Below are 25,462 nucleotides of genomic sequence, written 5' to 3'. Positions count from 1 at the left end.
AGATCCAGAATATCTTAATAGAAACACTTTAAAATTTTGCATTAGGACTCCAAGATCTTTGTATAATAGGAACATTCACTGGGAAAAGGAAAAAAATCCCACAACTGAAGCTGACTCATGTGCATTCTTGCCCTTTGTGATAAAAGATCCTACGTGGAAACTGGAAGACATTTTCTTTATTGTCTGCAACACAGGGAAAAAACTGACTAGTAGTTTCCTACTGCATCTCATTTTTATGACAAAAGAGTGGTTTTTCATGTTAAATACTCAAGTTTGCAAGATATTAAGATCCTGCTTTAGCCAATTTAGCAAACCACAGAGTCATAGCCCCAGGACTAATATAAGGCACCTCTGTGATAACCTTAATGATCTGAGTTCCACCCACACTAACATCCATACAACTGCACAAGGTAAAACTTAAGACAAATGGTGTTTCTGTTTTTAGGGTAGGGAATAACTCCACTGGGGAATGCAAAGTGTATATGCAATCATGGTGTGAATTCAAAGGATCAGTTCTCATTCAGAGATTAATTCCTGAGTAATGATATTCCTGAGTGACTTAAATAATACTTCTTGACAACCACAACTCTTCCAGGCTGAAACCTCAGAGACAAGGGATAAATGTGAATAATTCTGTCACAAAAATATTTTAAAGGAAGAAACTAGCAAAAGCTGAAGGAAAACGCAACTTTTAAAAAACTTCCCTCGAACTCAGTGGTTACAGACTTCCTTAGAACTACAAGCTACTTGATTTACAGAGCAGCATGACAGGAAAGAATCTCCTTTTCTGCTTCCTGTTTTCCTCATAGCTCAGGAACACATAAAACTGGATGGTTTTCAATAATCTGCTTGAATGAGAGAAAGGAAAAGTTAGGTCAGGCAGAAAGTAAAATGTTTTGATGCATGTCCAGCCTGACATGCATCCTGGGAGAGTATCTCCAGTAATGGGGAGTTATGACACTGTTGAGACTGAAAACCAAAAGGTTTGAGGGTAAAAGGTGATGCTGTTCCATCATCAACAAGACCAACCCCTACAACAAGGCATTTGGTTTGGTTATGTATCAACAATTTACATCAGAGTTTAAAGAAATCCGAAAACTCCAAAAGGGTTTAGTGGAAAATGTATTCTGGGACTTCTGTACTTAACTCCTAGAGGATCCATTCTGGGGTCAGCTTTAGCTTTTCCTTGTTACACTAAGAGAAAAAGCAATTGGACCTGATTTTACACACAGGCAATCATTTTAACATAGATGAATGGAAATTTAAGACTTATTAAAAGATTGTAACTGTGTCTGGAAATAGCACTTTTCTTTCTGTAAAATGTCAGCTCCATTTGTTTTAGCAATGTTTTTACAGTTTCTGTTTTGTTAGCAGTCAGTGTTTAGATTTACTTCTCTTGCAGCTAAGCATCTGGAGGAGTGGCTTACAATGACTTTTTTTGGCTTCCAAGAATTCCAGGCTGAATTTTATGCTGCAGACAATCAGCAAACATATGAAGAATGTACATATTTTAGAAACACTGAGAAGCAGTACACTGAGTACCTTTTTAGACTAGTAGACCCAGATTTTTTTTAAAAAGTATTTCTTTTAAGGTAATCCTATTTTAGATAGCCTAAAAATTTCTTAATTCCACTATTTTTTTAGGGGCAACTAGCAGTTAATATTGCATGAATCAAGCTTTTATAAATTACTCTGGTTTGGATGCACATTTTTTGATTTTCAGGGTTTTTTTTTATTTAGCACTCAAAAGAACGTAAGGAAATAAGGTTATAAGCAGCACAGCCTCCCTGTCAAAACAAATGGTTTTAATAATTGCACACAAGTTCAGAAAAAAAAAATGTTCTGGGTCACTTATAGTTTTATTCATACTAGGAATTTTCTTTGAACAAATATTCTTGAGACAGAGCTCCAAAATGGTAATTTTATCTGGTTAAGTCTGAACCTAAGATACTGGACTCTCTATGAGAAGGATGTGTTACTGACTTCATTTGTTTGTTTCTTTCCTCATCAGTGGGCTTTCAGCTGGAAAAGCAAGAAAACAACAAGAAGCACTGCTCAGCCAGGTGGCCTCTAGTTGGGATGAACTTTAGAGTATTTTACAATAAAATTAAGTATATAGTGAAAAAGATGGTACATGCAATATTAAGGAAAAATAAATCCCTGATTTATCCAGTATTATGCATAAGTTAAAGAATTCAGCCAAAAGTAGCAAATCTGATGATCAGTAGACTGTCAGATCTCAAGGCATAGTTGCTATATTTCTTAAGTTTCTGATTATTTTTTGTAGACTTTAAGGAAATGCAGTTTAAAGGAAGAATGTGAATATGGAGTGGGAGGATATTTGGCATGTAGAATAAGGATTTCTAAGCATAAGGAACAGCATATAAGAAGGTGTGAAGATAAGAGTGGGAGAACAGTACACTTAGTGTCATTCAAGAGGGCAGTTCAAAACAAATCCAGAGCTAGGAATTACCTGGAAAAAAGTCTGTTATAATATAAAGGCATCAACCTTAAAATAGGGTGAAATTAAAAAAAAAAAAAAATTAAAAAAAATTTAAATGATACATGAGTAAAAAATGTTGCTCTCTTCCTCCTCCTAGACAACTTACTGTTTTAAAGAACATTTGTTTAGGAGGCAGTGCCAGTGTTGTTGTGTAGGGCTGAAGGACTCTCTGATGCAGGACTTGTGCACTGACAAATCTCCCAAATTGTACCATTCAGAACACCAGGAGATAATAATACCACCCAATGTGCTTTCTGCTAAATGAGTGTCATGTACTCAGTTACACAAAGTCACCTGGGTTTCTTTCTTCTACTCCTTCTCACAGATTTGGAGAAACCCAGATATGTTTCTGCTCTCTGGACTGCATGTATTATACATCACATTCTAGTTACACATTTATTTTTGTCTATGGTGTAGGCAGTTGGGAGCTTGAGATGATATTTTCTCAAATTGTCACTTGACTATATCCTTAGTAAAAAGAGAACAAATACATTTGTGTAGAGGGGAGACAGATAAGATTGGGGGAAAAAAATCAGTGTAAATTCATCCTTTCATGAATGTAAATTCACCCAAAAAAATGGTGTAAATTCATCCTTTTTTAAGAAAAACCTTAAGGTTTCTACATGAAGTAAAATTTTTGAAAGCAATTCCTACTTAGAAACATTCTATAAATTATTCTGCTTTGCAGGGCAGCAGGATATCAACTTTGCATAATTTGGAAAAAAATACAACCAAAGGCCTGACTTAGAAACATGAATATGTTGAAGGCAATTAGGGCAGAACACTATTGCTTAGTGACCCTGGAGTCTTGTTGTTGTCAAGCAAAAGATTTTCCAAATGAAGAAATTAAACTAAATTCTTTCTTTCCCAATCACAACAGGTAATCCCAGAGGGCACAGTTTGAAAACAAGCATTTTATTCCCATTTTGTGCTTCCTGGACACAATCAGATTGACATTTGTTTAGTGATACATGGATACCTAATTTTGCATTGCAAAAATGAACACATGCCAAGAGAACATGAACATGTTTCACTTCCTTTTTATGAGAAAAGAGTTATAAATGTTTTTTCAAATATTGCTGTACACCAGAACAGGAATATATTCACTATCAACTTATTCAAACAAACAGCCATTGTGTGGATTTTGACAGCTTACTTTTTTTCTACAGACCTGGTAGCTCACTCATCCAGGTTGCAATGTCACAGCTTGGATCTAGGGATACTCTATTGTAGGTTACAAGAATTGTTGCTTTTGCTAGAAGCAGTCCAATTTTATTCCTAGAGTACACATTAAATGTGCAGGCCTAGCTGTCTGTGAAAAAGCAAAGCTCATCATATCACGTCTTCCTTCCTGCCAGCACACAATACAGAAGTGTGAAAAAGTAGTTTGTAATGCCACCTTTTAATCTTTTTTTCCTAGAAACAGACACAAGTTTGAAGCCAGCTGCCACACTAATTGCTCTTATCAATATCTAGCTCTAAAAACAGGTATAACAACAAGAGAAGCAGCAACAACAATAATAGTAGATTATTAATGCAAAGGATGATTGTTTAATTTAGTATTCTGAAAAGAGGTGGGTTGAGGGATGAAGTCCTCAGTGTCTCATACAGGTGTGATGTCAATGCAAAACTGGAGCCAAAAGCTCTTTCTTTCTCAAAAGATCTATTAATGCAATACAAGATTCTCTAAAGACACTTTGTAGATCTTTTGCCCATATTGCTGAATCATCTGCAGATTTCTGTGTGCTGTGTTATTCCTTGCTACTGACTGAATGCTTCTGGGACATTATAAATACCCTGACAAGAACCTTTCAGATGACACAGTGTCATTTTCACACCATGAAGTTCTTACAGTAAGCATTCCCAAACTGATGTAGTTTTTCATTTAAATTTAATTTTTAGGAGGTGTGATAGGAAGAGGCAGCATATTTACAGCACAATTCAACTTATGTACTATGTAAAGGAAGACTTTCAGTAGCTTGGACGAAGCCTGATCTCGATATTTTATTTTTTTTTTAACTGGTATTTAAAAGCTAAGACCCACAATATTCAGAGACAGAAAGATCATCTTGTTACTGGTGCATTTAGCAAAGATATTCTATGTACATTTTACTGGCCAAGTTAGCAATGAATTGGATTGGAGGACCCTCCAATGAGGCACATGCAGAATCAGCAATAAATTCCTCAATCCTTCTTTTGCTAATTGGGCTAATTGAGGCAGTTATGAATTTCAAGGTGAAACCAACAAGGTATATTTGATTTAATATAATAATTTCATAATTTGGGGGCTGCAAAGGTGTTGCATTGACAGGATGATGAAGTAACTAAGACATCATCAGAGGTGAAATAAATACTCCAAAATGCACACATCACAAACAAGATGTTAGCACAGAGACTGTTTCATCAGGCATGCTCATGACATGGCTGTTCTTACATCTCTCACAGTAAAATATTAATTTGCATTCTTTAAAAGGTTATTTTATAACACAACCACAGCACTGAGCTAAACTTCAGTCATAAATAACATTTGGTGAAATTAGTGAGATTAACCCTTTTGCAAGCAGCCCACACAGCAGCTTCTCATACTTTGCTCAGATTTCCAATATGAATCAGTTCGTGTTCCAAACTCCCAATGCAAACAAAGCCTTGAAATCAAAAGACTGAGGGCAGCTGACTTCTGACTGAAACTTTTAGTAGAGCAGTGCATCATATCACCATTACAACTGACTGACTACACAGATGCTTTATCTGATTACTGAAAGGTAGTGCTCTGCCTACTGTTCCTAGTTTGAAAATACCAGTATCCCAAGGGGAAGACAATCTCAGGTAGCACTTGCAAGCCTCTCTCAGGTAATCTCTGACTGCATCTCTGATTTGAGAAGTGTCATGGTTCTCTCTCCTGCTCTTAGATCCCCAAATCAACTACTTGGCCTGAACCATATGTGGCCAGAAGGAGACTTTTCCCAGTGCCTGCAATCAAGAATCCATGACCAAAATTACAGGGCAGATAATTTGCCCTTTCTTGTCCTTAGCTGAAATGTAGATGTGGTAGCTTCAGGAAAATTCAACCTGAGCTCTTTATTTTTATGTGAGGAAAAGGGAGAAAGCATACTGCTTCATCACTTCAGAAAGAACAGATTTGCTGACTTGCAGAAAGGATGGTCTGAAAATGAAAGCAAGCAGTTGTTTATGAGAAAAGAAAAGCAAGTCCCCATTTCCTGTGTTCTCGAAGTTGTGCACACCATCGGAATCCAAAATGAGGGACAAGGGATTATTGCTAGTACCAAAAAAACCCGCCAAAACACACCCAAACAAACTCCAGAGCTGCCTTTCCACTACATCATACAAAGTCTCTACCCACAGAATCTCAGGATTGGGAGCACATGGTAATGATAAAAAGCTAAAAAGGAACAATTCAACCTTTTATTTTTCAGGTGTCCTTAAAAGTAAAGAAGTAAATGTTCTCTTACACCATCCACTTCAAAAAGCACCTCAACCATTGTATTTATCTTCCAGGTATTAATACTGAGGACCTGAAGGAGAATTTAGCCATCTACTTGTAATTTCCTTACTTTAAGGAAACACTGATGTATTCTGCATATCGACCAGAATGAAGTCAGTATTTCCAAATGTGCAACATCAAAGATAACCTTTGATGATTTAAGCGAATGAAGTACATAATTCCTCTTACTTTTAAACTCTTCTCAGCAGGAAGAAAATGAGCTCTATTTTGGCTGCTTGTTAAAATTCTAGATTCAGGATCTTTATAATTTGCACTCTAATTGGGAAATTATACTTATTGGCTTGCTTCTTCTAGAAAGCATGGTAAGAAAAATATATTCTCATTTTCTTTTAGAAGGATACCAGATATAATACTCTGAGAACACATGGTTTGCTAACCTTATTTCTGCCATTTTCAATTATTGTTTTTCAAAACCTAGTACTAGGAAAGTTGTTGATAAAAATCAAAGCTATCAGGACAAGAAAGGAATTTTTATGCATTGACTGGCACATAGTGTACCAAAACCCCACATTTTTCTGGGTAATTAGACAGTTCAGAAAAAAAGCTTTGAGGAAAACAACAGCTCTGCTCTTCTGGAATAGCACTAGCCAAATGCAGCAGAATGTTCCTCATGTCCTTTGTCAAAATCTTTCCCTGATAAAATTATTTAGTCAACACCATTCCATTCCTGATTATATCCAGGAGCTGATCCAAAAAGTAATGTACCAGCTTTATGCACAATCTCATCTCATCAACATCCAAAAAAACCCCACACTCATTTGGTATGGTTTTATCAGTGTTGTGCACAGGGAGGCCCTAGGAAAGAGATGAGCTTAAACCAGAGAACTACTTCTGCAGGGAAAGAGAGTTCTATGCTTTGGGGGCTACATTTCACATACTACTTTTGACATTTTTACCTCAAAATCTACATTGAAAATAAGGGATGTGAGAAGGGCATAAAAGGAACAGAGTTACCCATATTCTATGAGGCTTTAAAAAAGCTCCAGGACGTGCCATGGGTCATAATTTGCCACAGAAATATCAGACCTACTGCAATTGTCTGGTTTTTTCAGGGCACTCCATGTCTGCAGTAAGAGCAGTGATTAAGGCATGGAATTGCATTTCAGTCCCTCAGTTCACAAGCAGCAGTTCAGCTCTGGTGCAAATGACTGAGTTGGTACAACACCCCTTGTTCCATTTCAGCTGCTGACAGTTTGATATTTCCTGGGAGAGGAGCAAGGAGACAAAGTGGGAAAGGAGCAGCAATCATACCTTGATACTGAGCTAAACTGGCCCAAATTCATGTTCACTTATCCTGTTTCACTGCACTTTATAAGCTATGCTAGAACTCAGTATTGCTCTTGTCCTCACTCTACTAAGAAATTGTGATGTGTATCTAATTATGCTAATTTTATAACTTTATATATGATGAGTCAAAATGGCATTCTGCATTTGCCTATTTATGAACAATTTGTATACAATAAGTATGTAGTCACATACATTAAGATTTATTACCTGAACTTTCTTTTCTTTCTTTATGTCAAATAAAGTAAACAAGGTTGCATTAAAGTAATGGAACTTATTATTTTAAGCTTAAAACAGTGGTAAAGATATATGGAATGGAAAAGATTCAGTAATTCTAATACATTATGAAATAAAAAATATAAAACCAGGTAAAGGATTTAGAAACCATTTCTTAAAAGAAGAAATAGAAACTCATTGTAATTTTAACAATACCATAAATCTATATAGATAAGACTAATCTTTAATAGAAGTGCTGAAATACCAGTACTTCAAAAGTTTTATTGTTAACCAAAGTCTTAGGGTTTTAGAGTGCCTCTGGACAGCATTCTAGCAAATGCCAAGACAAAAAAAGTTGTGCATCATCTACCTGAGGTAATCGAAGGCAAACTAAAAGCCTTAAAAAGACTGAGATAAAGGCACACAATGAAGGATGCTCATTCTTTCCAAACACCTCCTTCAATATTTTGATGTAGACTTTGAGCTGCTTTATTATCCTGCCCAAACAAAACAAACTTGTGATTTGAGGACTGATTGCTTTGTAATTTTATTACCACTTAAGACTTTCATCCTAGTTACTAACTTTTAGATAATAACTGTCCTAGATAAGAAATTAATGTAATATTTTATGATTAAAAGAATGATAAATTAATACAGGACTGTTCAGCAGTCTAAACTTTGCTATTTCATTAAAATCCTTCACAGAAATCAACAAGTATTTTAATACAGGCAACATGTATTTTTCAAGGAGAGGTTTTGACAAAATTTTCTATCAAGCATCTTAAGAAAACTGCTCCCACAGGAGAAAAGAGAAATAAGTCCTGTAACTGAAGGAAGAAAATAAAGGACAGAAGGTGTTCTGTGTGCTGCAAACATTACACTTCTATGGATACTGAGGTGTTCAACATAGTCCTGAAGAATCTGGAAAAGTGAGTCTGTACAGATGATTAAAGATGAGATGGGAAAATCAGAGCTGAAGACAGCCAGGTAGTTTATGCAATACTGAGCACCTGAATAATAAAATGTCAGGTGGAAAAGGCAAATTGATGGACATGAGAAAAAACCAAATATAAAACACAGTTAAATAAGAGCCCATCATTACATTTTACGAGTCAGGAAAGAGATCAGAGTAATTTTGAATACTACTCTGAAAATAACACTAGCAGCAGCCAAAAAGGCAAAAATGTTAAGAATTAACAGGAAAGATCTGGAAACAGCTTAGAATATAAGACCAAATCTTTAAAACAGGTCTAGTCACATCTCAAAAAAAACCAAACAAAACAAGCACACACACCCCCAAAAAGAATAACAAACCCCCAACAACATAAAAATAAATGGTTCATAGAAGAAAGACTGGTCAGTAATTGCAAACAGTTTCCATGCAAAAAGACACTTCTGGATAGAAACAGGTTAGAAAGTGATGAAGAGACTGAACAAGGTGGCCTATTAATTATTTGCTCTCACTTCCTCACAAGTCATGTGGATAAGGTTGCCAAAAGCAGTTAACAGCCAACTATTTGAGTAGAAAAAAAAGTTCCTTCACAACAGTATACAATTAAATTATTGAATTTGTTACCACAGGAAGCTGACAAATAATTGGAGCTCATAAGTCAGTTCAAAGAGAGATCAGATGCATTTAGAGGAGAGGTACAGTAGTAATTCCATATAGCCCCTGGACCTGGAAAGGCCTGAGCTGCAGATGGTTGAGACCAGTGAGTGTTAAAGAAGAGTTTGGCTTCAGGAGTAGCCTGAACATGATCCTTATGTGAGATCAGATGAATGGTTTGCAAGACTTGGATGTGCAGCCCTTATGTTCTCTGGTGGAAGCAGCTTCAATTTCTGAAAGAAACTGATTGCGAGAAAGAAAACAAAGAAAAAATTCCTTTTTGTCCATCATGAGTAATTGGCAATGCTGAAGAAATGGATGGACAGAACAACAGGCAGAAGAAAGCAACAGGAGAAAAGGACTTTTTCTTACATTCTTCTAGTTAATACAAACAGTACATGCTAGGACCACAGCCAGGACTAAGATCCAGGATGATACTGTGCTGGATTCCTAAGCAGCTTCCATGAAGAAGTAAACATATCTCAGTCTGAAGAATGTCTGGCACCTCCATGTTTTGTCACGTTTTAGATTCTTGCAGATGAGCAATCTTCAGATGTTTGTAAGAGGCTATTTAGGTGGCAGGTCACTAAAAGTGTTTTCAGTTCTTTAAGATACATCATAGAGAAAGAATTGAATTTCACAGGAGAAATGACAGTAAACTAGCACTTTCCAAACTTTGCAGTCTTAGACACACGGGCACATTTGCTTGCACACACTAAAGGACATTCGCAATTTCATGGGCCTGTGAAGAAAATCCCATTTTTCTTCAATAACTTTTAATAGAAGACACAAATCTAGTGCAAAGTACAAAGGTGCAAATCAATATAGAAACTTCCAGAAAATCAAGAAGCCGAGACTGGCATGAAGGTTTACACAGCTCTTGATTACAAATTATTATTTCTGTCCTCTATTTCTTTCCTACTTATTATCACTGAATCCCAGAACAGCCCAGGTTGGAAGGGACCTTGAAAGATTGACCTGCCCAACGCTTTGTGGCAAAGGGAGCCTGGATGAGATTATTCAGCATCCTCTCTAACTGGATGTTGAAAACCTCCAGCAATGGGGACACTACCACATCCCTGGGCAGGTTGTTCCAGTGAATGATTGTTCTCACTGCTAAAATGTATCTTTTGTATTTTGAGATGACACCTCTCCATGTCACATATATTCAGTTGTACAGTGCTGCCTACACTCCTGGTCCAAAAGTGTCACATGTGACTGAGTCAGAAAAAACATGAGAATAATCTCAGCTCAAATCAATGGTACAAACTGGGGAGATGTCTTAAGATGCTCTTGCACTCCCACTGGTTTTCTCTTACAGAATATACAGCAGTAGGAATAAATCCATTTTCTGGCACAGAGGCTTGAAATATCTCTTCCCCTAATATTTATTACTAGTTCAGCCAGTATGAACATCAAGTTTTAGTAGGCAAAGAAATGTAAAAACCAAAAATATAAGCTTGGTCTAAGATACAATGGGTGACCTCCCCCCCTGAGATATTAAAACCTTGAAAAAGGCCACATGACTTCACAACTCTAAAAGTTATTTCACACTGTATTATTTCCTGTGTGTACCTAGTGAACTCAATCTCTAACAGAAATTCCACAATAAGGTTGCCTTAACAACAAAGAGATAATATATTATCATTACAAGTTTTCATTCACTATGGCTAGATTCTCCATCACAGATGCACAAGATCAAAACAAACTACTTTTAATTCTTGTCTAGCAAATTTTGTAAGAAACCTACTTTCTTTTCCACAAAGCACAATCAAAGCTACTACTCACTACAGAAACAGACAAACTTCTAATCAAAGCTTCCACTCTCTACTTTGAAGAGACAAACTGTACATTTTGTTTGCCTCTAAACCTGCAAGTTTTCCTTATGCTGTTTTGCTGCACCACAATTATGCCTTTAACCCTGGCAGGTCATACCTTATCCTCCCATTGTATGCCTTGCAGAGCAGGACTAAGCAGGGAAAGCTTCCCAATATCGAATCCTGGGAGTACAGGTAAGTAAAGGAACATGACAAACAGTTCTTCCAACACCCAAACCCCAAATTTTCACCTCAGCATCCCTCTTCCCTTTGAAGATCTCAAGCTCAGTTTTGCCTAAGGCATTGAGATTTGATAACCATTATGAAACTTTATCTAGTTTGCTTGTTTCTCTTTATCAATTCAATTAAACTGAATACCACCTTTGCATTAATCCTATTATAGTTATTAGAACTGATCTAAAGAAATCAAAACTTGATAAGCTGAGGAAGCAATTGTTGTCTCACAGACAATGCAGATTTTACTTGTTGACTGAAATAGCTGTTTTCATTCAATCATTCATCAGTTTGGATATGGCTGGATACAGCTGCTAAATGCTGATCTAAGATCTCTTTCAAGTGTTCCTACCAAAACCAGTAACACCAAAGCTGGTGTTCTCTGTGGGGAAGGATCAAGACAAGAAGAAGAGCCTAGACCCATTTCATTCTGTCCATCATTTCAATACTATATCATCAACAATACCACTTGCCTTCAACAGACTGAGAAGCATAAGAATATGTACAAAGGGAACCTTTCATGAGGACTCACTTTAGCCTAAGGCCATTTGTCTCCTGAAGTTTTCTGTTACTTTGATTTGGGTTTTTGTTTGCTTTTGAATCAATTTAAGTTCCTGTCCTAAAATCAGGAATTTAATTTAGGCTCTCTGAATTGCATTCTGCGGGAACCTTTCACTTCTCAGATGACTGCAGGGAAGGCCAGGGAGACAAACTTCGTTAGGTTAAAATTAATGGTTTTTTATATATTTTTCCTGAAGTGACTTGCTTCAGATTACCTTCCAAAAAATTTGGGGCAGTGGAAGGAATAGTAAGCTAAAGAGAGACAGCTTCTATCCTTCTCTTAATTCCCAGTTATATTGCCTAAGAAATCAAATTCTTAAGAATTAAAATCTTAATTCACTTTATTAATGTTCTGTTCTATCCAAATCCTAAGCTGCAGTAATTAGGAAATCATCTTCCCAATATTTTTTCTCACAGATGAAAAGAAATGAGAGAAATAGAAAGCTAGAACTTTGAACTAGAGTTTCTATGCTTTCTAGAAACATTTAATGTATGTTCCACTCATCTTTTTTCACATCTTCCCTTCATTTCTTCTTTACACACAGAAAATGACTACAAACAAGTAACAATTGCCAATATAGTTTAATAAACAAAATACATGCCCATACATATGAAAAAATTATTTAAATCTATTTTATTAAATTAATATCAATGTTACTGTTTGATCTGTGCAAATAAGATGATATCTGATTGTGTTGAAAAGGTTTCTAAGGCATATAAATATTTTTTTCTAGCACATTTTTTTTGTTGTTAATCTTTCTTAGTTAGAACAATGTTTATTTGAATTTCCATGGCACTTAAAGACAACCTACAAATTAATTTTCTAAGTTTCCCTCCAAGTGTTATGTTTTTAACCTTGTTGAAAACAAAAAATAAGTGTATTTTAAAAGAACAAAGAGGATAAAGTTACTAAGTGAACATGCCATTTATGTGTTTTTGTTAAAATTAGAGCCAACTATGATTTTTTTCTAAAATTCTAATTATCTAGTTAAATCAGAAATTATTTTCTGAATAAACAATGAAATCTAGAATATAAACAAACAGGGTAACTACAGTACTGTCCATAACAATTTATTTGCCAGCCTGGGTGAATGGCACCACACTTTTCTATCATACACAGAAAAAATCCACTTCAATTCTAAATATGTGTTGAGCGTGCTTTTGAGCTGAGGTGAAGCAAAAAGCAAATTTGAACTACACAGCTTGTTTGGATCACAATCAGTAACTTAAGTGAATGTACTGCAGAGCTTCATGAATATTCAGCTATAGAGTTACTAATGACATTATATCAGTGTTTTTGGCATTAAAAATTTAATTTTCTTCATTTTTTGAAGCAGGGTGAAGTAATGGAATTTATTTAGTTCACTCATTAGGTTCATACTCTGTCGTCATTTGTATTTCTTCAACTGTACCAACTCAAAAGTCAGGCATTAGTAAGTCACACAATTGTTCCAGTCAGGTTAATCTGCAAAGACAGGCAGTAGTTACTTGTTCACTTTATTCTCACAAAGATGCCCAGCTGCAGCTTTTACTGTGATGGGTTAATATTCCTGAGGAAGGTCTGAATATTGGAAACATGCTGAATATGCTTTGCACTGGTACATTATTTAATCTTATTAACTGACAAGAACATTAAATTTCACCCATTTAGAGCATTATTTCATAGCACAAATGCAGCAGAAAATAATGGAACTGTGTGCTTAAGAAAGTGAGGGATACTACAGTTCAGCTCTGACCCCCTCAAGGGATCTGGTTCTTCACTGTATAATGACACATCTTTCGCTGTGTCCTACAAATATTTTGGGAAAGATTGAGGTTTTTGCTTGTTTGTTTTTTGTTTGGGTTTTTTTTTTTTCATTTTAAGAACCTCAGAGCATTCAAAATACTGTAAATGTAATTCTTCATCACTTTCCAATAAACACTTGCCAATAGAGCAAAGATCCATTACTGTGAAGAAGAAATTATCACAAATGCACTAAATTGAAATTGGCCACTGGTCTTGTTTCTTCACCTGAACTGTTTATCAGATGTTGGTACTGTGGAATAAATCCTGCTTCAGGCAAGGTCAAATGATTAAATACACTGCAGTAAAACTCATTGTGTTATCTAAAAGCAGTTGCCTCATTTCTTGCACTGCTGAACTAAATCCCACTTTTGTCACATAGCCGAAGCACACTGCACTTCCAGTCACCAAGAATGCAAAGTTACATCCTGAGCTTTATGAACATCCATCTAGGTGGAGCATTCAGTTCAGTGGAATAATGTTTGGTAGTTATAGAAAAATATATAGCTTTTTAGATATTATTTAGACAATCCAACAATATTTTTTATCTTTGACGAATATTTTTTTGGGTTTTCATATGCCCATGACCCCATCCATAATTTTTACAGAGCAGTTTAATTAAAATTGTTTATAAAACAGCATTGTTTTATATTGTTTTAAAAGCTAGCAAATTATCAACATATATGCTAATTAAGAAAAAAAAGACTGAAATATGCTAAAAATTGTCAGAATAACAACTGACATGTGCAACTCTCCTGTGTACAGGGCTCCTTACTCACTGCACTGGATGAGACCCACAAATGAGAAATTAGCCCAACTGTTTCAAATAACAGAAGTAAAATTTAAAATGCAAGCAGAAAGCTTATTACCTATCAGAGGAACTCAAGGTCTGGAATTCTCATGGTCAGCATAGTGCCTTGCAGCACAGGTGAAGAAAGGATAATGAATTTTCAGCAGGCTGATGGTTGGAATGCCCTAGGCAGGAGCTTCCTGTTTTAAACATAAAGAAACAAATTTAATTCTAGATAGAATAGGGTGGGATTTTTTTGTTTGTTCAAGCAAAATGAACAACTCCTTCCAAACAGATGATGAGCCAAAGAAAGAAAACAGGATGTTACCACAGGTTAATTTCTTTCAAATAATCACAGAATAACAAACCAGTGAGTAACAGAAACAAAGTGTGCAGTCGGTTTGCTTTAGAGCAAATGAGATCTCATTCCACCATTTTTTACTGGAGTTTACTTTTACAAAAAGGATCTCTAGAAACTTCTGAAGTGAGCTGAAGGAAGACAGAAGGGGAGTTCTTTAACAGGATCACAAGATCTTATTTTGAGAGCATCTGTTTAGTGCTGCTGGTTTTCCCAATGTTATTTTAAAAAAAGGAGAACAAAAATACTCCTCATCCATAAAGCAAATATCTGCATACTCCAAATCTTCAGAGAAAGATAGCAGTATTTTGCTATATATTAAAAAAACAAGCAAAGCCCTAAACCTATGATGGGTGACATAAAGGGCACATAAATTAGTGAGTCCCAGTGAGCAGCATTCATGATGTGGAACTTCTAGAGTTTCATCAGCCTTAGAGCTTGTCTGGTGACCTTGAACATATACATAAGGACATAAATGGAGGAGAAACCACTTCTGATGCAAGGAAATTTTCAGGGAACAGATTTCTGAGCCCCAGCTGCCTTCTTTAAATGACCAGAAAGCAGATAAGGGCTGCTGTCTCTGGGTATTACTTTATTCTCCCTGGCTGAACTTCAAAACATCTGTTGCATAAGGAAAGTCTAATTAGAATGGTTGCCTCTACCCGGATGGCTGACATTTACTTGCCATGGGAAGAACCTGTCCACTAACAACATTCCCATGAACCTGACTGACATGCCTAAAGAGCAGGCTGAGCAGAGTCTATAGCCTGTTCCCAAAGAGTGCAGAAACCTCAAATCTTTTCATTTTAGGCATTGCAGCCTGGGATGGAAAAATCTGCAAAATAGATGAGGGTGTGTGTTACAAACTAACAGTGCTCTGCACCACTTTGGAAAGGAGACAAACATATGGACTGCCACCAACTATTAGAACTTGGTGTGAAATCACAGGAGTTATCAGCCTGCAGCTTTCACAATCTGTAACACAGATATTTATGAACTTTTTTCCAAAATAAAGATAGCAGTGCACAAACAGACCATTTAGTGACCTGTGTCTCCCTACATTAAAAAAATGGGTTGTTTCTAAGCAGCTGAGCTATCAAAACCTGTTCTTTGGGTATTTTATTTTGATGATTTTGAGTCTTATCTCCCTCACAGCAAGCTTACTTGTCTCCTAGTCTCCTACCAGTCTGGAGAGCCAAGAGACAGCATTTGCTGTGCCTGGTTTTAAGCTTCACACATGCCAGGTTGCCAGCTGGCAGATTAAAGAGAATCAGTGATAATTTCAGCTCATAGTGGAGCCTTTCCTCCTAGCAGCACTAAGCTGGGTCTGTCCTCTCTTACCAAACCACTGATTTTCACTTGTTAGAGTGTAATACTTTTGCAATCCTCTCCTGCCAAATTCAACAAGTCGGACAAGTTCAAAGGGGACTGGGAGGGAATGAAGGGAGGGCAGAGAAGGGGGAAAGATATTTGGCTGAAAACCAGAGTAACAGCATAAGTTTTAGTCCAAGGAAAACAATACCAAAAATAGATTTTGGAAAGAATAAATGCATAGCTAACACTTAAAGAAGGCTATTTGACAAAATAAAAAGAAATTTGTCTCTAAACAATAGACATGTAATACTTGTTTCTCTAGAAAGAAGCTTATGTAGCTAATGTTGTGTGTTCAAGTCTCCCTCTTCCTCCTGCACTGCCATAAGCTGTTGATGAGTTTCAGGCTAAGCTGATGCAGGAACTGGCAGATATCAGGAAGTTTGTATTTCCATGGCAGATGCAAATTCACATGTACAGCATCTGAAACAGAGACTATATACAATAGCTTAGAAATACAGAATAAAGTGGTGTCCTAACACCTGTGGTGAGGGTGCTATAGACACAGTTCTAAGGGAAACCAGGTTTGTTTCAAGTATTTCACAGCATCATGAAAAACAAAAGCCACAGTTTTTAAATTCCACATATCTCCTCTGTTGTCTTCTCCCCTTCCCCAAGTAAATCATTCATGCGATCACATATTCTCAACATTAAAATTACAATATTGTAAATGAAGAGCAGATATACTGGTTTTACAGGCACACAATGTGCAGCCACAGAAACACCTCCCAAGCTTGACATAAAATGGTAACTTTTGGAATTTTAATCACACAGGACTTTAATAAACAAGTATCAATAAATATTTATGGATCTAACATTTGGACTCCCCTATTAGATCTGGGGGGAAAAAAAACCAATAAACAAAACCAAGCAAGAACCAACAAACCAAACCCACAATCAGTGCTGTTGACATTCTTGTTTAAGGATAAACACAGGTAACTCTCCAGTACTCCATGTGGAACTGTTGAGTAGGAAGGTAAACAAAGAATCCCCACAGAGGTTGAGAAAGACACATGCTTCCACAGTCACTGGAGTTTGTGCAGCTGTAAAGCTACAAATTGTCACATTTTTCAACACTTCAAACCAAAATAGAAACATTACAATTAAATCCCAAAGATCAATGAATCAAGATTTGTTACAGAAAAATACTGTACTGAGATTGCAAATACAAGCTAGTAGAAATGAGAGGGGTACAACTATGTATGCAACATTGCAACCCTTATTTTGAGAAAAACTGTGATCCATGTACATGTCAGTGGTTTATCCAGCTTTTTTGAAAAATAAAAAAATCCCAAATGTACTTAGAGGTATGGCAGAATTTAAGTGGGCCTTCAAACTATAGAGTATCATAGTTGCCTCTAAGAATCAATTTGTCTACATATTTATAATACCTTTGATAAAGAGCATTAATCAATAAATAACAACTGAAACAAAAATTAAAAATATGTGTCTCTACCATTGAAACATTCTTGATGTCAGACTTCTCAACTGGACTTCTAAGAGTATGTTAAAGAAGATACTTGAAACAATTATGAGACTGTTGTGGATTACCATATGCAAATTGGCCTGCACACTGTTCTGCAGTTTGAGCCAATCTCATTTGAAACTTGAGGGTTCCTCAAGCTAAGTGGAATAAAGAGAATCAGTTATTTAACTTTCAAACAAGGCCTCAATTTCTCCAAGTCTTTCCTCTAACATTCCTCAGGAGACAAGAGAACAAGGCATAGAAATGTCTGAGGAAACAATTCAATTCCATAACCAAACTTACAGTTGCCAGAATAACATGCTTTCATCTGCTTGCTATGTTTTATGAAGGAAGTTGCATTTCCTGCTCTCTTCGAGAAGCAACTGAATGTTCAAGGCTTTGAGCCCCACAGAGATGCTAAAGATTCCATTAGCTACTATTTAATTTCTTTTCTTTTGGATAGCAGTGTTCCCATAACAGCCTCAGGAACAAGGACATTTTACACTGACCACTGGGATGTTACAGGGAGAAAAATCGACATGGGCTGATGCAGTCTGTAAGCTGATTCTCACACTTGCTATCATGGGACTGAAGGAATTTAGAGAAAGGTCAACATTTTCAGCAGCCTGTCTTGCCGAGAAATGGGAACTTGGTCCAAATATTCAACATACAAGTCATGAAGAAGCAACTAAATTCAGTAGAGACCCAACTGTTTGACCCAGCCAGTTTGGGATTCACACAGTTGGGACACATTTTTATCTCAGGTGACACCACAGGGCGCCTGGAACTATGAAGCAGCTCTGCTTTCAACACATTGAGCACCTCTGTCACATTGTCAGTCCCATAAGCTCCCTGTCCAGGAAAGGGCTGGTAATGCACTGTGGCAATTCGTACATCATTTTTGATATTTTTATTGCTATAGCAACTGAGTGTAGGCATTTAAACATAGCAACAGACTTTTTATAGCACTTTCTTGGATGTCAAAATGGTACGTTGTTTTATTTTCCAAGCAGATGCTCAGAAGATAAGTACACAGGACGATTGTACAGTACTCACCTTCAAAAGGAAGTAAAAACCTCCCAGCTTCACAACTTCTGAATCATAAAAGCTGACAGATGAGTGTAAGATACATTGTGAGTTGCAAGGCTTTTGTTGTGAGTTTAAGAGACTTTTCTGAGAAAACCTGTCACCAACTACTACCTAAGAACAAAATTAGGTGCAAAACTTGGTGGGCCTGTGCCCATTTTGTAAAAAGCTGTACAAGAAACCTACCAAGTCCTGCTCTGAAGGGAAAAATGTCCATCAACTCTGATCTTTGCCTGCTAAGCAACAGAAAAAAGGAAATTGTCCTCATATTAAGTGGAGCCAGATTCTCAGGAGCAATCAAAAGTCCACTGAGACAGACCCATGGGTCATGCACATGGCAAAGTTCCACAGCTCCAAACAGCAACAGTGATTTACAAGAAGAGAGTTTGACTTGCTAGATGGTTTAAGGAAATACAACTCATTATTTTCATAATAAGAATAACAGAATAATTAGGGCTGGGAGGGACCTCTGTAAACCATTCAGTCCAATCTCCCTGTAGATTGGCAGTCCAATCTGCCAAAGTAGAGTCACCTGGAGCAGTGACACAGGAACACATTCAGGTGGGTTTTGAATGTGTCTGGAGAGACTCCACCATCTCCTTGGACAGCCTGTCCCAGTGCTCTGATACCCTCAATGTAAAGTTTTTTCTCATGTTGAGATGGAATTTCCTGTGTTTTAGTTTATGGCCATTGCTCCTCATCCTGCCCCTGGGCATCACTGAAAAGTGTCTGGCACCATCCTCTTAGCCCACCTTTGAGATATTTATAAGCATTAATGAGATCCCCTCTCAGCTTTCTCTCAACTAACCAGGCCCAGCTCCAGCCTCTCCTCATTAGAGAGATGCCCCAGACCCCTCATCCCCTTTGTGGTCTCTCCTGGACCCTCTCCAGTGGCTCCTTGTCTCTCTTGTCCTGAGGAGCCCAGAACTGGACACAGCCCTCCAGGTGTGGCTGAGTCGAGGGGCAGGATCCCCTCTCTGGACAATGGCCACGTTCTTCCCGCTGTAGCCCAGGCTACTTTTCTTGTATGCAGTATTTTTCCTCTGGGTCCTCAAATTTAGCATCATTTCTAAAGTGATCAGTAAAAATCACTTGGTATTTAATGTAATTTCTGAACACATTACTAGACAGGGAAATACCAAATAGCAACAGCACCATTTCCTTTGGGATCTTTAGGTATTATTCATCTTTCTGTCACAATTATATGTCAGCTTTGTAGAGAGTGAGATGGTTGATGTCTGCTATTTTACTAAAAAAAACCCTGAAAATCTGTTAAACTGAAAATGTCAAAGCCTTGCAAAAAATGAATACAATAGGAAATATCAAGAGCTTCTTATAAAGGTACAAGGTTGCTAATACTCCAGTGACTCTATTCCATTAGCACATAATATATGACTTTTGGAAGGGACATTTTAATGAGGTGTTTTATGCAGAAGAGATTTCAAACAGATCCCAAAAGCTCAACATGAAGATAAAAACTGAGTTTTACATGCTGAGGTTTTAGAATATATCCTACAAATTCTTTCTCCCTGTCCTATACAGATATTTTTACTTAGTGCATTGAGTAGTTTTCAAGCCTTCCTAATCTTGCTTCAGGTTCCTAAGATTCTTGGGAGCTCTGATAAATCTGCTTGGGTTTCAACAGTCTGCTCCACTGACTACTGTACTTACTAAAACCAGCTTTTAGAGCAATGCTGATTATTTTACCTAACAAAGAATAGGAATAAGTTCTTAACTGCAACAGCCCTCGGGGAAGTCTGGATGAGATCCACTCTGCTGGCATAAGGGAACAAGGCACAGTTTATAGGTTTGCTTCCAAGACTGGTCCTGTCTGAGGTGATGTGCAGAACATCAGATTAACTTAGATTAACCTCCTCCTGGGACAAACTCCACCCTCCACTGCAGTCAGGCCCCAATCATGAAATTTTACTTTCATGAGCCCAAAGGTCAGCGCTTTTCATTCACTATTTATAAAGAAAAATATGGGAAACTCAGCAGCTGAAACTGGGAAGCAATTTTCATACATTGTCTAATTATTTCCACAAGCTCTGCTTCAACTTACGGCTAGATGTTTTATTTTAATTTTTCTGTTCAGCAGTTACAGCACAGTTCAGCCCAAGTTTGGAAGTCCTAACAGGAAACATTAATTGATATATGAGACCTTACTATATTCTACTACCTTCTAAAAGAGATTGGGGAAACTGGAAGAACATTTAAATATTAAATAGAGGATTTTTCTTTTCCAAAATTTCAGAAAAAGCTATCATTTTACAGATTTTGTAATTTTTATTACAAATTAAGTCCAAAATAAGATGGGTGAAAATAGACCTGCTTTCTCCTGCTCAGATTGTCCTAACCAAGGCAGTCTTTACCTTTGTGGTGCTCACTAAGTTCCTTCTCTGGCAACACTGAAGTCAATGGAAACTTTGCTGACGATTTCAAAAGCAAAGGCTCAGAGCCAAATTCCCCATGTATAACTTCAGCCTTACAAAACATTCTGCAGAATTATATAAACAGCAATAATTTTACTCAGAAGGCAAGTCTCTACCCCAGAGCAATTATTGTACTTGCCCCAGCAGCCCAGAATTTCTGTCATGCATTCATTTTCAGGATGCAAAACACTACAGTGGGTAAGAAAACAGTGTGTAGCTCCTACATAAAAAGCTTTCCCCACCACCACTGTTTGTTATATCAACTTTTCAAGCCCTTTGCTGGTAGCAGAAATCCAAGTAACTAATCCAGTGGGCTGTATTTTACAGCCATGAGATTGCAGCTCTTTGGACAATCACCAGGCATATTTACACATAAATTAGGGGACAGCAGTGACTCTAAAGCATGTATGTGCATCATGACAAAACATAAAATATGCTTTAGTTGGGGAAAAGACTTCCAGGTTTACATACTCACTTGACATACATTAGCTGGCAGGTTTGCAGGCTTCGCCCCTGCAATCCCTGTTAGCATAAGGATCATATTCTACAGGCTTTACATGTCCAAACCCACAGATCTCTACAGATGTCTACAATACTATAGGTCCCTGATTATTTGTGATACCTAAAGATTTTGTGTTTTGCATATTTTAAGGATAGATGAAAGTTCTAGCACTTTAGAAATCTAGCATTCTTGATTTCAGCTATGAGAAGGAGGTGTGTGGCCTTTGCTGTTGGTTTTGTTTCAGTCTTTTAGATATTTAATAAATTTGGAAATTCCTAAGTAAAATATAATTCTCGATTTGCTTTTTGAGATTGTGAAATTAACGATAGACACACTGAAATTAACCTAAAGGAACAGAAATATAAAGCAAAAACCCATTACATCTACCTGCTTAGATTAGAGGATTAAATCCAGGGATGCTATTAGATCTGAAGCTCTTCATCAAGACCTGAGATTACAAGTCCATTTGCTCTAAATAACAAATCCCTCTCTCCTTTTCAGAATCCTTAGGACCTACTTTCCAGGAAGGGAAAGTGAGTTATTATTTCGAAGCACTATCGTAACAGTCACAGTCTTAAGCGCTTTCCACAGCAGCTCTACACATGTACATAAGCAGCAATTCATGTCTTGAGTCACTAGTTTAGAAGCTTACAGAGATCCATCACCCACTCAGATTTCCTTTCTGTCAGTGATACTGAGATCCAAAACATCTCTTTGACCCACTTTCCAAAGGAAGCACAGACGCAGAGCACATCACAAGGAAATTCTTCTACTTAGTTTATAGGAAGGCTGCAAGTTAGGACAGCAAAAAGATGTATTTCTGCCCACAAATCCCCCAGATCTTTAAATAGCCCACAAACCTTGAAACAGCAAAGATCTTCTTTCCCCTTCCACTCACAAGCCATTTCATCCTCCTTTTTCCTGGACTTACACACTTCTCTAAGAACAGCAGAGGAGGAAGGAGAACTCCATGTGAGGAACATACACGACCCATGAAAGGAGAAGCTCTCACGTATGTCCCTCCCAGGTCCAACTCCCTGTACCTCACTGCCCATACTCTGTCCTAACTAACTTTTTTAAGTTATTTGACACCAAATTATCCTTAAAAGCTGTCAGGAAGCAGACTGATTGAAAGTAAGATGGAAGCAGCTGGGGCTAAACATTGGAGTTATGAATTTGGCTGCTAAATAATTCTTAATTTCCAATGTTTTGGTCCCAGATAAATAGGACTATACTGATTAAAACTGACCCTGACATATAAAAAGATAGGCAGTAGGGAGGTATACAGGTTTCATGCTCACAGACAATTTAGAACTTAATCCAGAAGAATGTGAAGTAGATAGGTTTTGAAAAGTTAAATACAATGAAAATCCTAGGCCCTTATCAGTGCTGATGCTAACAATATTCACCATGCAAAAATAAGTAACTTGTACTTTCTGTATTAAATTATACTTTTGTCATCATAATACCTTTACTGAAGATAAATTTACACATAAGTAGTTCATTATATATTCTAAGTTACAAAATAAAAAAGAATTGTGTGAAATAATAATAGTAGCTGTTGAAGTGCTAAAACATTTATTAGAAATATATATTTGGTTCAGTATTGGAGGACTCAGACACAGATTAGTTATCCCAACACTTACACATTGTTAAAAATAAGTCATGGAAATTTAAACACATTCTAGAATACCACACAAAGTTATACATCCTTGCACAAGTTGAAGGGTTGCATAAAATATCACAAGCAAAGTGATACATGCAAGACCAACAAACCAGAACAGGGGGTCTTTGGAGGCTAGAAATACAAGAACATTACATAAGTGAGGAGCCTCGGTATTCAGCATTTCATATATTGGACTGAGTCTTAATTCCCACTCTTCTAATAAACTTAGATTTCTGTGAGTTGTATCATTAAATTATTAAGCTCCAAGTGTGGTATAATTGTTGATTTGGGAACTTCTTGTTGATTAAAAACATGAAGGTCACATTTAGAAATCTAACCTAAGAGTACTATGCTGTTCACTAATGATACTCCAGAGAAAAACAAAAGTAAAACTATTACAAGTTTTGCAACAAGATCTGAAATGCTTTAACAAGTAAGATTCATTTATCACGTCTCTTGAAACTGAATGAAGAAAACTTACACTAAAGTTTACACAAACACCTACCATATGAAATATAAATGCAGTAACTGTCAGCACTCACAAGAACACTGTCTACACTCAGAACTCCCAATTCACTCAATCTCTGCATGGCAGAAACTAAAAACTATGCTCTAATCACTGCAGAGATGGAAATTCACCACTGATTGCAGAGAATTTTTCACCAGGTGAAGCCATGCTATGCAGATCATCTCACTAACACAAGTTGTTAGTAACAGCAACCTAAGTCTTCAATTTCAGCTATCACTTCCTTGCACTGACCTCATTCTTTCATGTTGTTTACATTCTGCTGTCTGGAGCAAAAGAAGACCTTAACATACACATTAGTAAGACAAAATTGTGTTTTAGTTTGTCAAGGAAATTAAATACACTTTAGTGCAGGGTACCTACCAAAAAACACAGATAAAACTTAAAACCAAAATATCAGGAAAGAAAATAATGAGATTTTTCTGTACTAAAGGAAACATGCTTTAACACTTGAAGATATTTGTTTTTCTCTGTACAACATTTCAATTAAACACATCTTCGTGGTATTAATTCACATCTAACAGGACTAAAACACAGACTGTATAAAGAAATGGGTCTGGAAATGCCTTTTTAAAAGATAAGTTCCAGACCAGGTAATCCACCAACATGAACCAGTCCAGCACTGTTAAAAGCATGAGGAAGGGAAAGTCATACAATTAAAAAAAGAAAAAAAAAGAAAAAGAGAAATCTGTCAATCTGAGATTTATCTGTTTCTCTATAACATGTATTGCTCCTAAGACCCTCTCTTGGTCAGCACAATACAGATGACAGTATCTGTGAATCAGGTTGCTTTGAATTACTGACTACATACCTTTATTAATCAAGTCTCAGTATAATTAACACAGCTTTTTCTTTTCCATTCTTGTATAGTCCCAAACCATTTGTAAGCAGTACGAGGTTGCATTGACTACACCCAGTTTTTAAGCAGCTAAAATCTGACAAAGAGGTAGAATTTGAAGAGGGTGGGGGAGAAGAGGTAGAGAACCAGCTCCACGGTATCACAAGAACAAGGTACTGTACCTTTAAGGAGGAAAAATGGTTCCGTTCTGTTTCACGGCTGAAAAAGAGCTAATTCCTGGTTATAGAGATTACTTACCTAAAACTTCAGTTATTCCTCTCTTTCCCCTCGGGCCAGCCTCTCTTTCACTCTTGGGAGCTTTTACCATTTAAGGTCAATGTTACATCTGGCTGTAGTAACTAAAGCTGAAGCAATTTTTAACTCAGAGATCCAACAGGCTGCCTAACATTAGAATGAGTGTTTAAATTTAAAGTAACTCTTCAGAAAGCTTTTCTTGTCTCAGAGAATTACAGAATTAAAGGCTCTCCTATTCTGGCATAAGTACTCTGGGTACAACATGATGCAGACATCCCATTAGCATTCTTCAAGTTCAGTGCATATAAGCTCTACTTACTCATTTCTGATTAAAATGGGCAAGTAGGAAGAACAGATGAAACAGTTTACATCATGTTATTTTAACCCTTAGAATTTTTTACTGACACAGATGCTACTATTTTTCATTCCTCTCCCCCTCCCTTTGTTTGGTCAGAAGGAGTCTAAATTAGAGAGCAAATAGAAGGCATGTGAACTTTTAAAGAACGCTGGCTTCAGTCCAGTCATGGGCTCTGCTCTCCACTTGCAGAGTAGGAATAATTCCCAATGAAATCCACAGAATTTGCTTGTATCCCATGAGAGAATGTAGCCACAAATGAGGCTTGGGGAGGGAAAAGAAACCCAAAAC

At 36.9% G+C, this 25,462-nt stretch overlaps 1 protein-coding gene across 5 annotated transcripts in view; it reads right to left on the bottom strand.

The window, feature by feature from the left end:
- IRAG1 (inositol 1,4,5-triphosphate receptor associated 1) overlaps window positions 1–25,155 on the bottom strand; it is a 61,254-nt gene extending 36,099 nt beyond the window's left edge. For 4 of the 5 annotated variants that reach the window (XM_015631876.1, XM_015631863.1, XM_015631874.1 and 1 more), the window contains exons 1-2: window positions 24,744–24,815; window positions 14,397–14,517 (exon numbers count right to left, since the gene is read on the bottom strand). The gene's annotated coding sequence lies outside the window, so the exon portion shown is untranslated. The other variant, XM_015631864.2, reaches the window with a different exon arrangement.
- Between the last annotated feature and the right edge of the window lie 307 nt (window positions 25,156–25,462).

This window comes from Parus major, chromosome 5 (assembly GCF_001522545.3).
Source record: "Parus major isolate Abel chromosome 5, Parus_major1.1, whole genome shotgun sequence".
NCBI lineage: Eukaryota > Metazoa > Chordata > Aves > Passeriformes > Paridae > Parus > Parus major.
Note: the sequence above shows the minus strand (reverse complement) of the source record. Positions and strands in the feature narration are given on the sequence as shown.